The sequence below is a fragment of the Prionailurus viverrinus genome, chromosome F2 (assembly GCF_022837055.1).
Source record: "Prionailurus viverrinus isolate Anna chromosome F2, UM_Priviv_1.0, whole genome shotgun sequence".
Lineage (NCBI taxonomy): Eukaryota > Metazoa > Chordata > Mammalia > Carnivora > Felidae > Prionailurus > Prionailurus viverrinus.
The window spans coordinates 20,839,074-20,854,194 of NC_062578.1; the positions used below are offsets into that span (position 1 = coordinate 20,839,074).

Genomic DNA, 15,121 nt, shown 5'->3' on the forward strand with positions numbered 1-15,121 from the left:
TTAAAAAAGGAACAATTCCTATTCAGCCCCACCTACCCATCCTCCCTGCCCCCATTGGGTCTCTCACTGAAAACAATCACCATCACTTTGGGTTTACTTGCTTGATTCCTATTTGCATTTCTTAGTAATCTAGAGAGATGGTAACGAAGGTTTCTGGACTAGATAGGTCTTCCTCTTTTATCTTCTCAAACCAAGACTTCTTTGTACTTTTTCTTTTAAATTGCACCACTGTTTACCCATTTGCCAAATCTAGAAACCGAAGTCATCCTGGACTGATACCTTTCAGCATTCTTCCACATCCAAACTTGTCAGACACAGGTAATTCTGTCCCCTTGCACCTTTACCACTGCCACAGCCTGAGGAGGGGACTTATTTCTTGCTTACAACATTACAACTCTGGTGAATCACTGAGTGGTTTAAGATGATGGTTTTTTGAGTCCGAATTCTGCCACTTATGACCTGAATGACCATGGACAAGTTACTTAATTTCTATGAGACTCGATTTCCTCATTTGTGTATTCATTTATTGAAAAAAATACTGAGCGTTTGCCTACGTGCTCGGCACTGGGGATACAGAACTGAATGAGAAATACAAATTAACCTGTTCTTGGGCATTTTCATTTTAGAGAGTGGAGAGGATCTTTAAACAGCATTTAAAAAGTGAAACATATGTTAAGTTGAGATGAGGGTCCTAGACAAAAAAATAAAGCAAATGGAGTAAGGGAAGCGTGGGGAAGTTATATTTGCCTGAAGACTTGAAAGAGTTGAGGGATCAAGCCATGCCGATATCATTTCTATAAAGAGGAGATGATTGTAATTAAATGAGATGCAATTACATGAGATGATTCCAAGAAAGTGCTTCGTAGAGAATTAGGGCTCTATACACATTAGCTATGAATGTTCTTCTTTCTGGTCAAATGATTACTAGTTTCATTTACCTCCAAATCACCTTTCAATTTTTACATTAGAATGGTGCATTGAATAGGCTCAAGATTTCTCGGTGGTTTTCCTTTTCTTTCATGAAAGCTAGCATGACTAACTAGCTCTTCATGATTTGGCCCCTGCCTTCCCAGACAGGCTCAAACCCTGCCGTAATAAACTCCAATTTCTTAGTTCAAGCATTACTGACTTCACACACTATACCCTCTACAGCATGCGCTCTCCCCTGGCTTTGTGCCTGCTGCTGCTTCTGCCTGAAATGTTTTCTCCTTCCCCTTCTATACACCCAGCACACTCCCACTGTTTCTCCAAGTCACATTCATGTGTGATCTCTTTGAAACCTTCACTGACTTCTATGACTGATCTAGGCATTCTGTCTCTTATGATTCAATTGTGTTTTTTAAAACACATTTTTAAGATTTTAAGTTGAAATTTTAGGGGCGCCCGGGTGGCTCAGTCGGTTAAGTGTCCGACCGGGTCAGGTCATGATGTCACAGTTCATGGGTTCGAACCCTGCATCGGGCTCTGTGCTGACAGTTCAGAGCCTGGAGCCTGCTTCGGATTCTGTGTCTCCCTCTGTCTCTCTGCCCTTCCCCTGCTTGTGCTCTCTCTTTCTCTCTCTCAAAAATAAACAAACATTAAAAAAATTTAAGCTGAAATTTTAAGTTTTTAATAATTTATATCATATAGTTCAAGTGCACAATTTGATGGTGTTGAGTATATTAACAAAGTTGTGCGACATCATCACATTCTAACTTAAGGACATTTTTGTCATCCTCCAAAAAAATCCCATACACGTTACCACTCACTCTCCATTTTCCCAGGCAGTCTTGGCAGCCCTTGGCAACCACTAATCTCTCTGCATCTCTAGATTTGCCTGTTCTGACATTTCATATGCACAGAATTGTGGTCGTTTGTGACTGGCTTCTTTCACTTACCATAAGTGAGGTTTTTGAGGTTCATCCGTGTTGTAGCATGTAGCAGCATTTCATTCCTTTTTATGGGCAAAATAATATCCATTGTAAGGATATATCACATCCTCTCTATCCATTTATCAGTTCATAGGCATTTGGTTTGTTTCCACTTTTTGGCTATTGTGAGCGATGCTGCTGTGAACATTAGTATATAAGTTTTGTAAGGATGCTTATTTTCAGTTCTTTTGGGCTGTATACCTAAGAGTGGAACAGTAGAATTGCTGGTCATATGGCAACTGTATGTTTTACTTTTTGAGAAACTGTCAGACTGATTTCCAAAGTGGCTGTACCACTTAAAGGATCTTACGATCCTACCAGCAACGTCTGAGGGTTCCAATTTCTGTGCACGTTTCCCAGCAGTTGTTATTTTCTGTCTTCTAATTTTATCTATCCCAGTGGGTGTGTCTTAGATGTACATTTCCCTACTGACCAATGCTGTTTATCAGTCAGCCATTTCGTGTGCTTACTAGCCATCTTTGGAGAAATGTCTATTCAAGTCTTTTGCTAGTTTCTGTAATGGGTTATTTTTTAAAAAATTGATTGAGTTACGAGTTTTTAAAATGTATTCTAGATACGAGTCCCTTATCAGACACGTGACTTGAAAATATTTTTTCCCAGTCTGTTTGTTGTCTTTCTGTTTTCTTGCTGGTGTCCTTTGAAGCACAAAAGGTTTAAATTTTGATGAAGCCCAATTTATCTGTCTTCTCTTCTATCACTTGCTTTCTGTGGCCTTGGAAATCATTGCTTAACGCAAGATGGCACAGATTTACTACCGTCTTTTTTTCTAAGGGCTTTATAGTTTTGGCTTTTATATGTAAGTCTCTGATAATTCAGTCGTATTTTGTACATCATTTTATCTTAGCCGTTGCCGTACTGTATTCTCATTGTAAGTCTGCCTGTCCCGTAGACTAGTGCTCCTCGGGAAATGGGAGTCATTTCGTCATCGAATCTCCTATTACTTGGCACCTTGCTGCCAAGTTTTAGTGCTCCATGTCTATTGAGTGAATGAAAAGGAAAAAGGTTTCACGTGGCCTAGACAAAAACTTAAAATAGTTTACCCAACAAACAAATATAAAGGTGAATGGAAATCACGGCTCCACAAATTTAGTGATTTTGAAGATACTTAAAGAGCACTTGCCCTTTCCGCGCTACCCAGGGAAGGGTCCATATGGTGTTGTTCTGCATTCCTGTCGTTAAAGGAAACTTTCATAATGTCCAGAGCCCTTGATGTCCTGTAAATGAAGGAGGAGGAGGGTATCCTAAAATTCCTTGCAGCAGGAACCCACTTAGGTGGCGCCAACCTTGACTTCCAGATGGAACTACATCTATAAAAGGAAATGTGATGGCATCTGAAGAGAACGTGGGAGAAGCTTCTGCTGGCAGCTTGTGCCATTGTTGCCGTTGAAAACGGCTCCCGTCAGTGTCCTATCACCCAGGAATCCTGGCCAGCGAGCTGGGCTGAAGTTTGCGGCTGCTACTGGAGCCAGTCCCACTGCCGGCCACTTCACTCCTGGAACCTTCACTAACCGGATCCAGGCAGCCTTCCGGGAGCCGAGACTTGGGGTGGTTAGGATCCCAGGGCTGACCACCACCCTCCCACAGAGGCGTCTTCTGGTAACCCCCCTGCCATCACTCTGCGTAACACAAACTCTCCTCTGCGCCGTGTGGACATTGCCGCGCCTTGCAACAACAAGGGAGCTCGCTCAGTGGGTCTGACGTGGTGGACGCTGGTCCAGGAAGTTCTGCACGTGTGTGACGCCATTTCCCGGGAACACCCATGGGAGGTCACGCCTGATCTCTACTTCTACAGAGAACCTGAAGAGGTTGAAAAGGAAAAGGCTGTGAGCAAGGAGGAATTTCAGGGTGGACGGACTGCTCCAGCTCCAGTGAGGTCACCGCTACTCAACCTGAAGTCGCAGACTGGTCTGCAGGCGCAGCAGGTGCCCTCTGTGCCTGTTCAGCAGTTCCCTCCTGAAGCCTGGCGCTCTCAGCCTGCCGTGCGGACCGGTGTGCAGCTCCCACTGTTCCGGGCACTGAGTTGGTAGGAACAACCCCGGAGTGGTCTTAAGCTGCCCCTCCACAAAGGCAAACAAAATGGCAATAAGGTTAACAGAAGTGAACAGTTTCAAGATAGATAGATAAATAAATAAATAAATAGCACTTGCAATGCACTAAGCAAATGTTGAGCACTAGGGATATAACTGTGAACAAGACAGATTTAATATTTGTTTCTGAAGCTCATGTACAGGTGTCCCCTGCTTTTCAAAAGTTCACGTTACAACACTTCCCTTTATGAAAGACCGATGTTAGTACTTGTTTTTGACGACCAAAAGAAATCCAAAAGAGGATTTTCTCAAAAAGGCGCGAAGCAAAAATAGCGTTCAGCATCTGTTTTGCAGTGAGTGGTTACAGAGGCAGTGTGCATCCCAGGCCGCGAGAGTGACCCTGCCAAGCTCCTTCCCCTGGGCCTTCCCCGGGAACACGGCATCTCAGCATCAAGCTGCTTTAAACTGCGGCTGTGAGCATCTGTGCTTTATCTCAATTTATTTTGTACATCTTTTGGCAAGGTGGGTCCTAGGGTATCAGAAAAGCCCAAGAAAGATTATTTTTTGGGTCTGAGAATGCTAAAAACCTTTCCATATACATTAATGATAATTGTTTCTTTGCTCTCTGCCATTTCTGCTTACAAAAGGTTTCAAAGGAACACTCTACTTTCCCATAACAGGGGAAACCTGTACCTGGAATAAAAGATGATAAACGAGTACTTACCAGTGTGATGGGTGTTTTCGAGACTTGCTTGGTGCAGGGGGCGATAGGAATATTCTTGGTCATTTGGAAACTAATCGTTCCAGTAAAGTGAGTTTTTAAATCTAAATAGACTCTTTCAAACCTTAAGAATTTAATTATTTTTTACTCTTTTACGGGAAAATCCTCCATTGGTCTTTCAGTTTCATAAACCTATCATACTCTGGGCAGCCACAGGACTTGAGATGACCGGTGGATATGGCAAGGCAGGGGTTGTCTGATTGCATCAGTCTGGGTTATCCAGGAAACAGACGAGACAGAGTTAGAAGCATAAGAGATTTTTTTGGCAAAAAAAAAAAAATGACGCCTGACACCTGAGACCAGAAGGAAGGAGGACCAGGCAGGAAGATCCTCAGATGAAGTTATAGTCTGAGGAGGTTTCAGACAGCCCAGTGGGGAGCACCAGCACGCTGGGCAGAAATGGGGGGGCGCCTTCCACCACTGCTGTGTCAGGGACTGGGGGCTCCCTCCACGCACTCCAAAGATGATGGTGTGGAAGTGCAGCACCCACAATAACAGGCTTGGGATACCCACAGTAACTAGAGGGAGAGTGGAGTTTATGGAGAGGTTGACGACGGCAAGATGAAGTTGTCTTCTTCTGATCGCTTCTGTTTTCTCAGTAAAATACGAAATGAAATCATCAGGAATGGGGGTAGTACAATGAAGAGAGAATGGGGTGAGACTGGGAGGGTGAGTGGATTAGGGGAACATAACCAGACCGCAGAAACTTCTTGAGACTTGTAGACGTAAATTCAAAGTGACACTAGTAAGCAGAGTCACACAACTGTTTCCAGCCACACCCCCCGCTTGGATATAGGTGTGGAGAAGGCTGGGTCTTGCAAGGCCAGTATGACAGTGGAGCAAGGATGTTGAGGATGCGTGTAGATGAGGGCAGGGCTCATGAAGTGAAGGTGTGAGGGGTAGTTGTGCTCTGACCCTCTAGCACCTTCCAGCCTACAATCCACTCTTCTGCTGTGAAAGGCATACCTCTATAGACTGCATCCCTGAGGCTCCCTTGCACTCTCTCTGACTCCTCGTTGACTTCGGCTGAGGGAAGGCACTGGCCAAAAATCAGAGGAGAGCTCTGGGGATTTATGGTCCCTGATTCCTCCTTGCCTTACTGTTTCTGGCAGTGGCTGTGGTTTCCTGTGGCCATTGCCCAGTCAGGTAGCCTTTCTCTCACTGTTCCAGCTCTCCCTGGGCTCAGTGAGCTAGCTTATTCTCTCCTAGGCCTCTTCAGGCTGTTTGTGGTCATGGCTTCCCACATTCCTTATCCCCAGGAACTTCCCTGTCTCTCGTTACTTCCCTCTACCTGCCCGCTCCTCTGTGAACAGGCCCTTCATTAAACTCTCAGCAGTTTAACCCTTCTGAACATGCCATCTATCCCTTGCCAGTCTTCTGACAGATGCAGAGGACAGACCAATAGTGCTAAGACCTCTGAATGGGAGGCACCCATGGGGTTGAAGACAGTTGGGGTGGGACTAGTTGGCCCGAAAGGAAGTAGTCAGGGAGTGGGATGCTGGGAGTGAGTTCAGGTGTTGTGCACTCACCGGCCGTGAGGCGGTAAGGGCGTGATGAAGAGGGTGCGGAGGTGGAGGTAGGAGGAGTGCATTGGAAGTGAGGAGTCAAGGCACCAGGAGGCTAGGGGGCTTGACACACACTTTGCAGGGATGTTCAGTCACCAAGAATGACTGAAGGAGTAGAATCAGAAGGGAGCCAGGGAAGGAGCCAGCTGCCAACGGCTGACATGAACGAGGAGGAGTCAGAGAGCTTAGCAGATGATTGCCACAGGGGGATAGTGGGTGGTACAGTTGGAGGGCATGGGTTTCCAGAAGAGTTGGGGCTTTTGAGCAAGGGAGAAAAACTGTCATCAGCCATAAGGATCATGCAAAACACCCACTCCACCCCTGAGTTCTATGGTATGTGAGGTGCGGGAGGGAAAAAATAGCCACCTTTCGACAAGGCACAAGGGAAAACAGGTTTCAGTTTTCAGTGTTCGGTTTTCAGTTAGAGCTGTAGCCAGGTTTCTGCGTAAGATGGTGAAGAAAGTGGTGGAAAGTGTGGAGGTAACACAGCTGGGGTCCTAGGGGATAAAGTAGAAGGGTTAAGGGGCTGGTGGGGGGAGGGTTGGCTTTTAGTTTAAGTCACTAAGGGGATGAACAGAGTCATGTGGGGAAGAGACAATGGTGACGATGGGTGACGCTGGAGGTTTGCTTCTGGAGAGTACCAAGGTGGGAAGTGTTCTTATGCATGATAGAATCATCCTGGTGGTCTTTTAGGGGAAAGTGGGGAATCTACTCTAATTTTAACTTCCCTTTTAGGATTAAGGAGATTATAAGGAGGGGTGACTGCCACTAAGTCCTCTAAACGTGGGTTATGGTAGCGGGGAAGGTGGTCTTACTAAGGCCCTTGGGGCTCTGGAGGATTCTTTTAAGCAGGTTGGTTGCTCAGGTGTATCCCACTGTGGGGGCCATCGCGTGTCCAGCATAGTGCTGACCAAAGTGTGTACAGTCACCACATTCTGGGTAAGTGATTTTTTGGCAAATGTACCTTGGGCCCTCAGTTGTTGGGATTCTCAGGATATTTTCAGTGATGCAGAAAAGGACTAAAGGCAGATTATGTGGATTTGGGTCTACCCAGGAAAATGTTTGGCATAGGGTTGCTGTCGTTCTGAGAAATAGGAAAGAAACAGAAAGACGATCTTTGCCCTCAAAGAGGTTATCTCTAGTTGGCCATATGAGACCTACCCAGGGATGAAAAAACACTTCTGAGATGACGTGAGAGTCACATGCAAGAAAGTGCCTGATTGAGTGAGAAGGAAAATGTGACTGTTGCATTTCAGCCCCTCTTATATGACAGAAGGATGAGAGGAGAGGAACTATTTGTTGCATGCCTACTGTGTTCCAGGCATTTTGCTTTCGCATGGGTTATGTCATTTAGTCTTCACAAAAACCCTACGAAATAGGTGTTATTTTATTTTATTTAAAAAAATTTTATTGTTTATTTTTGAGAGAGAGAGCGTGAGTGAGCATGAGTGGGGGAGGGGCAGAAAGAGAGGAGGACAGAAGATCTGAAGTGGACTCTTCACTGACAGCAGACGGCCCGGTGCGGGGCTCGAACCCACGAACCATGAGATCATGACCTGAGCTGAAGTGGGATGCTTAACCGACTGAGCCACCCAGGTGCCCTAGGTGTTATTATTTTAATTTAAAAATGGGGAAGCTGAGGCTCAGAGAGGCTAAGTAATTTGCCCAAAGTCACAGGGCTAGTAATCTGTTTGCCAAGCCCGTTCTTGTTTCATGTAAGTACTCCTCCAGGACCTTCACTTACCAGGAAGATGTTGAATTTCCAGAGAACAGTGATTGTCAACCTAATCCATTCCCGACTATAGTTCCTGCCCTCATAGAAACACAGCACATTTTTTTTAATAAATTTTTTTTTATAACATTTATTTATTTTTGAGACAGAGAGAGACAGAGCATGAACGGGGGAGGGTCAGAGAGAGGGAGACACAGAATCTGAAACAGGCTCCAGGCTCTGAGCTGTCAGCACAGAGCCCGACGCGGGCTCAAACTCACAGCCCTCACGGACCGCGAGATCATGACCTGAGCTGAAGTCGGCCGCTTAACCAACTGAGCCACCCAGGTGCCCCAAACACAGCACATTTTTTAAAAGTTTATTTATTTGTTTTGAGAGAGACGGGCCGAGAGAGAAGGAGAGAATCCCAAACACAGAGTCCAATGCGGGACTCGATCTCACAAACCTCGGAATCATGACCTGAGCCAAAATCAAGTCATATGCGTAACTGACTGAGCCACGCAGGTGCCTCACTTTTTTTTTTTTTTTTTTTTTTAAAGCAGGTCATGGGGCGCCTGGGTAGCTCAGTCAGTTAAGCCTCCGACTTCGGCTCAGGTCACGATCTCACTGTCTGTGAGTTCGAGCCCCCGTGTCGGGCTCTGTGCTGACTGCTCAGAGCCTGGAGCCTGTTTCAGATTCTGTGTCTCCCTCTCTTTCTGACCCTCCCCCGTTCATGCTCTGTCTCTTTCTGTCTCAAAAATAAATAAACGTTAAAAAAAATAATAAAAAATAAATAAAAAAAAATAAAAAAATAAATAAAAGCAGGTCATTGATCTGTTTACATGCCATTGTTACATCATATATGGTAAGTTGTTAAAACATAATTGCACTCATATTGTAAGGAATAAATTGTATTTCTATGAGGAAGCAAATTCGTTCCATTCATAGTTGGAAATTATATAATTTCCTTGAGTATAAATTTTACTGCTATGGCAACTGTAAACCAAATTTATAAGGCTGCACCGTTACTAGTAGGGCAGACCGGAAGGAGGTGACACAGCACGACCAGAGGTGGGTCTGACCATTGAGGGAGAGCCGGCTGGTAACAGTTAGAGTCTGTGACCCACCTAGACCACTCCTGTGTTCCTCCAGGGCTAGGACACGAGTCGGCCCAGGACATGGGATTATGACTCTAGAGGCTTAAGGGGCCCAAGGTGGGCTTTCTCCCCTTTGACCTATTTAACTGATTTAACTTTGTTTCATCTTACTTTATTTAACACATCAAGGGCCCCGAGTCAAAGCTTCTCTGGTAGAAGAGAGATCAGTTTCAGAGAGCGGTGAATGCCTAGGGAAGACATGGAAACTAGAGAGTAAATACTTCCAAGAAGTTTCACTTTGAAGAGGAAGAGAAAGCAGGGTCTGCAACTACGGAGGAATAAGGGAGCCAAGGTAGATTTTGCGCAGGCTTTCGAATGATGTGACTGACAGTTGTGCCTGTGCGGATGACTAGGAGGAGGGATGAGAGGGAGAGTTGAAGACACTGGGGAAATGGGAAGAGGTGGCATCAACGGACTGAGGTCTCTGTGGTAGACAGAGCATAGATAGAGGAGTAACTTTACAAAGGAGGGGATGCCAGTTTTCACCCCGAAAGGAAGGAGGAAAGGTCAGTAGGGACAAGGCAGTCGTAGATCTGTGAGTAGAGGTTCCCCCACTTGGGTGGTGAGATCAGGAGAGGCAGTGTAAGGAAGACTGGGAGCGAGATTCTTCTTCGGAATGAATGAATGGGGGGAGGGGGACAAATGGCAATAAGAGTGGAAAGAAAGATGGCCGAAGGAGCAGGGTTTTTTGTTTCTGTTTTTGTTTTTCCCAGGGTGGCACTGTAGCGGTTTGGAGAGGAAGGAGATTGTCAGTCCCACTCAAGAGGGCCGAAGGAGATTGGTGGGTTGAGGGGAGGGCTGTGATAGAGCCAAAGCAACTGGTGAAGAGAATGTTTGGTGGAACAGTCGAGGATGTAGGGGATTTTATTTATAATGGAATGGATTGTATTAGTCATAACTCTTCTAGTTGCAAGTGACTGAAAAGAGGACATAGTGGGCTGAAAGTTAACAGATTGAAAAAGAAAAAAGGAAACAAAAAAAGCTTAGGGAGCTAGAGTGCCGTTGTGGATCTTAGAATCTAGAACCAGGCATTTGACCTTACCGGGACTCTCAACATATCTCCTTTTTTTCTGTCTTCTGTTTCAGCTTGGCTTCATTTTTCCCTGTTATAAATGGACTTTATTTATATGGCATAGAACATGGTTTCTTGGAAGATCTATCAGAATAATCCCAAGGAAAGACCCAGACTAGTCTGGCTTGGTAGCATGATCATTCCTGGGTCCATTTTTATGGCCCATTGTGGTCACCCACTTTTCCCTGTGGGTAGGGTAAGTGAGTTTGTTACTGGCGGGTGTGGAAGAAGGGGTGTTGGGCAAATAACATGAACCACCACAGGTGCTTCAGAGAACATGGTGTAAAGGTTCTGGAGGTGGAGGAACAGCAGGAAGTGGTTGGATCAGGGGAGAAAAATCCAACAGCAGCATGAGCATGAGCAGAATGAGTGTAACAGAGGGTGGGGTGACTCGTATTTGAGGCAACGGTCGAGGACCGTGGAGACGTGTGTAGTAAGGATTTCGGAAACAATCTCAGCAGACACAGATAGACAAGGGGGTCTTAGTTTGAATTTGTTGTGCTTTCAAGAGGGTCCTAGTTCTCAGGAACCGACAGGAAAATGGTAGTAGGTAAGCAGTTCCTGGGGAGGTTGTCACATTTGGGAGATGCTTCATAAAATAATTGGGCAATTACATCTGCCCGGGAGGCCATCCAGTAGATCACTTTCATCTGAGGAGGATGAAATAATGAACCCATCTTTCTGTGCAAAATGCTTTCTTAAACTGCTTTTAACATTAGGTCTTGTGCCTCAGGGAATTTGTGACTGATTGAACTGAGTTGATATCTTGGAGCCATCAAAAATGGTATAGGGCTCAGTGCCTCTAAGACAAAGCTTACAGCACCAATGAAAACAACTAAAATGTATATAGTTTCTTGCAGCCTCCCAAGTGCTGTTCATAATATTAATTTTTACCTCATGTCAACCTAGAACGTAATGTTATTCCTATTTCAAATGAGGAAACAGAGGCTCAGCAAAATGACTTGTTTAAGGTTTTACAACTATTACATTTTAACTCCCAAGATGAAGAATGTGAATTCTATCTTATAAAATCTCATAATCTTATGTAAGATTTTAGCAGAGAGCAAATTTGGTGTTTTGTGGAGTTTAATTGGTATAAATCAAAGTGAAATAATCATAAGGACTATGTGACTATATTCTGTCAATAATAACAACAACAAAAATAATAGCAACTGATATTTATTGGGTACCAAGCATTATGCTGAACACTATGGATATTTAATACTCATAACAACTTATTGAGTTAGGTACTGTTACCGTTCCTTTTCTTCAGATGAGAAATTGGTTGGACAAATACTATTGCTAAACCATTACCGTTAACCACCACCGCCAGCACCACGATGAATGAGAACAGGAATTGAACGAATACAGAGAAATCAGTAGTTTACTTTAATTTGGGGCAGGAATACCAGACTGGGGAAAACAGAAAGGGGTCTATCCCTGAGACTGTCTAAGACAAATGTTAAGTTTTGTCCCTGTGAAACAGGGCAGTTTTATTTCCTAGGCAATTTATCACTCCTTCTGAGATCACTCATAATCACTGGCATTTTCTTTGGTCTTCAGATTGCATCCACATCCTCAAATTAGGGCATAAATATTGCCCTGCTAAGTGGAGGGGGATTAAAAGAAATGAGTAACCAAGGACTAATTCAGCTGGGGATGTGGAAAAAAATGGTGATGCTATTTACCTAAAGGGCGAATTGGAAGAGGGCAGTAATCAGGAATGTAAAATTGCACATTGATGTGTGGTCTTTGGGAAACAGCCAAATGAAGAGTTTCTGCAGTTAGCAAAGGATTTAGGCCTGGGGCTTTAGTGAATGATTCAAGTTCAAGCGTACATCTGGAAATTGTTCAGCATGATGGTAATGGTTGACACCACTAAAATGGATTCGATCTTTGAGGTGGTGAATAAAAAGAAAGAAACAATGTATTTAGTCTGGGGAGTACCCTTAGCAAAGAGATTGAAAAGGGATCAGAAACTTAATTATGTATATGGCATTTAATAACAATGATTTTCAGAGTGCCTTTCAAACAGTAATTTCCTATGAAGCTTCCATAAAATCTGAATGAAGAAACATTTAAGCCCACCAGATTCTTTTACTCTATAATCCCAATAAGTGATTTATTTTAGGCTAAAATGCCCTTGCAAGGAATGTGCTGGTCCAAAGGATAGTATTATTACAAGTTATTTCCTCTGAAGTTGAAACTCATTAAAAAATACTGAACCAGACAAGTAATAAAATGAGGGAAAGAAAAGGAGAATAATTATATTAAAGAACTGAATTTTAAGAAAAATTGCTTTAAGACTAGTTTCCAGGAAGCCAAGGCAAAAAGTGAACATGGGGAATTATCTAGACATCATCTCACGTATAGTTTTGAAACATGGTTAATGTTTAGTCTTACATGGATTCTCTTTTACCTGGAGTATCTCATGAATGGGTTTTACATGGGGTCTGGGATGCATGTATTTTTAAAAATTTCCCCAGGTAATTTTGATAATTAGCCAAATTTGATGAACACTAGTCTAATAAAGAAAGCACAGCAGTTCATAGAAAAGAACACCTTTTATCCAGCTCTGAAATCTGAAAGGGATTTTGTTCCATGGAAACCAAAGAACACTGAATAATAAAATAGACAATGTCCTTGATAGGTAGCATTAAAAAAAAGATAGAGATTTTATTTGTGTGTATCTCACAGCAACCTTTGATAAATAAAAGCCAACAACCCAATACTAAATTAGAATTCTTTTTTTTTTAATTTACATCCAAATTAGTTAGCATATAGTGTAACAATGATTTCAGGAGTAGATTCCTTAGGGCCCCTTACCCATTTAGCCCATCCCCCCTCCCAGAAACCCTCCAGTAACCCTCAGTTTGTTCTCCATATTTAAGAGTCTCTTATGTTTTGTCCCCCTCCCTGTTTTTATATTATTTTTGCTTCCCTTCCCTTATGTTCATCTGTTTTGTATCTTAAAGTCCTCATGTGAGTGAAGCCTTATGATATTTGTCTTTCTCTGAGTAATTTCGCTTAGCATAATACCCTCCAGTTCCATCCACGTAGTTGCAAAAGGCAAGATTTCATTCTTTTTGATTGCCGAGTAAGACTCCATTGTCTATACATACCACATCTTCTTTATCCATTCATCCATCGATGGACATTTGGGCTCTTTCCATCCTTTGGCTATTGTTGATAGTGCTGCTATAAACATTGGGATGCATGTGTCCCTTCGAAACAGCACACCTGTATCCCACGGATAAATGCCTAGTAGTGCAATTGCTGGGTCGTAGGGTAGTTGTATTTTTAGTTTTTTGAGGAACCTCCATATTGTTTTTCAGAATGGCTGCACCAGCTTGCATTCCCAGGTATTCCAACTTTTATGGATATTTTTGGAGAGATGAGTCTGACATTAGTTATATACACACACATACATACATACATACATACATACGTATATATATATATCCATCATAACTTGAAGAAGAAGGCAAGATTTCATTCTTTTTGATTGCTGAGTAATACTCCATTGTCTATACATACCGCATCTTCTTTATCCATTCATCCATCGATGGTCATTTGGGCTCTTTCCATCCTTTGGCTATTGTTGATAGTGCTGCTATAAACATGGGGATGCATGTGTCCCTTCGAAACAGCACACCCGTGTTCCTTGGATAAATGCCTAGTAGTACGATTGCTGGGCCGTAGGGTAGTTCTATTTTTAGTTTTTTGAGGAACCTCCATACTGTTTTCCAGAGTGGCTGCACCAGTTTACATTCCCACCAGCAGTGCAAAAGAGATCCTCTTTCTCTGCATCCTCGTCAACATCTGTTGTTGCCTGACTTGTTAATGTTAGCCATTCTGACAGGTGTGAGGTGGTATCTCATTGTGGTGTTGATTTGTATTTCCCTGATGATGAGTGATGCTGAGCATTTTTTCATGTGTCGGTTGGCCATCTGGATGTCTTCTTTGGAGAAGTGTCTATTCATGTCTTTTGCCCATTACTTCATGGGATTATTTGTTTTTTGGGTGTTGAGTTTGGTAAGTTCTTTATAGATTTTGGATACTAACCCTTTATCTGATATGTCGTTTGCAAATATCTTCTCCCATTTTGTTGGTTGCCTTTTAGTTTTGCTGATTGTTTCCTTTGCTGTGTAGAAACTTTTTATTTTGATGAGGTCCCAATAGTTCATTTTTGCTTTTGTTTCCCTGCCTCCAGAGACTTGTTGAGTAAGAAGTTGCTGCGGGCAAGATCAAAGAGGTTTTTGCCTGCTTTCTCCTCGAGGATTTTGATGGCTTCCTGTCTTACACTGAGATCTTTCATCCATTTTGAGTTTATTTTTGTGTATGGTGTAAGAAAGTGGTCCAGGTTCATTCTTCTGCATGTTGTTGTCCAGTTTTCCCAGCACCACTTGCTGAAGAGACTGTCTTTATTCCATCGGATATTCTTTCCTGCTTTGTCAAAGATTAGTTGGCCATACTTTTCTGGGTCCATTTCTGGGTTCTCTATTCTGTTCCATTGATCTGAGTGTTGGTTTTTGTGCCAGCTAAATTAGAATTCTATTGGTATCAGAAAAGAATCATCTGGGTTGATAGAAGAAATTATATTTCTTGGTCCTCTCTAGAAATTCTGATTTGGTAAATCTGGGAGGTGCCAGAAATGTGTATTTGTAGTAAGCTCCCCAGTTGATAGTGATCCAAGTGGTCCAAGAGCACATTTTGTGCTGAGAGACTAGATGGCTAAGAGTATTCCTGGGAGTTTCAAGTTTAGATACAAAATTTTGAGATATACCATTTTTGATAGACATTTTTACCTTTTTTGAGAACTGAAACAGGAGAAGGAGGCTGGATTATCTACTTCCACGAAGTATGCTGGGAAGACT

At 43.1% G+C, this 15,121-nt stretch overlaps 1 pseudogene; it reads left to right on the forward strand.

Moving 5' to 3' along the window:
- The first annotated feature begins 2,456 nt into the window (after nucleotides 1-2,456).
- On the forward strand, nucleotides 2,457-4,487 carry LOC125156143 (40S ribosomal protein SA-like; annotated as a pseudogene).
- The last annotated feature ends 10,634 nt before the right edge of the window (nucleotides 4,488-15,121 follow it).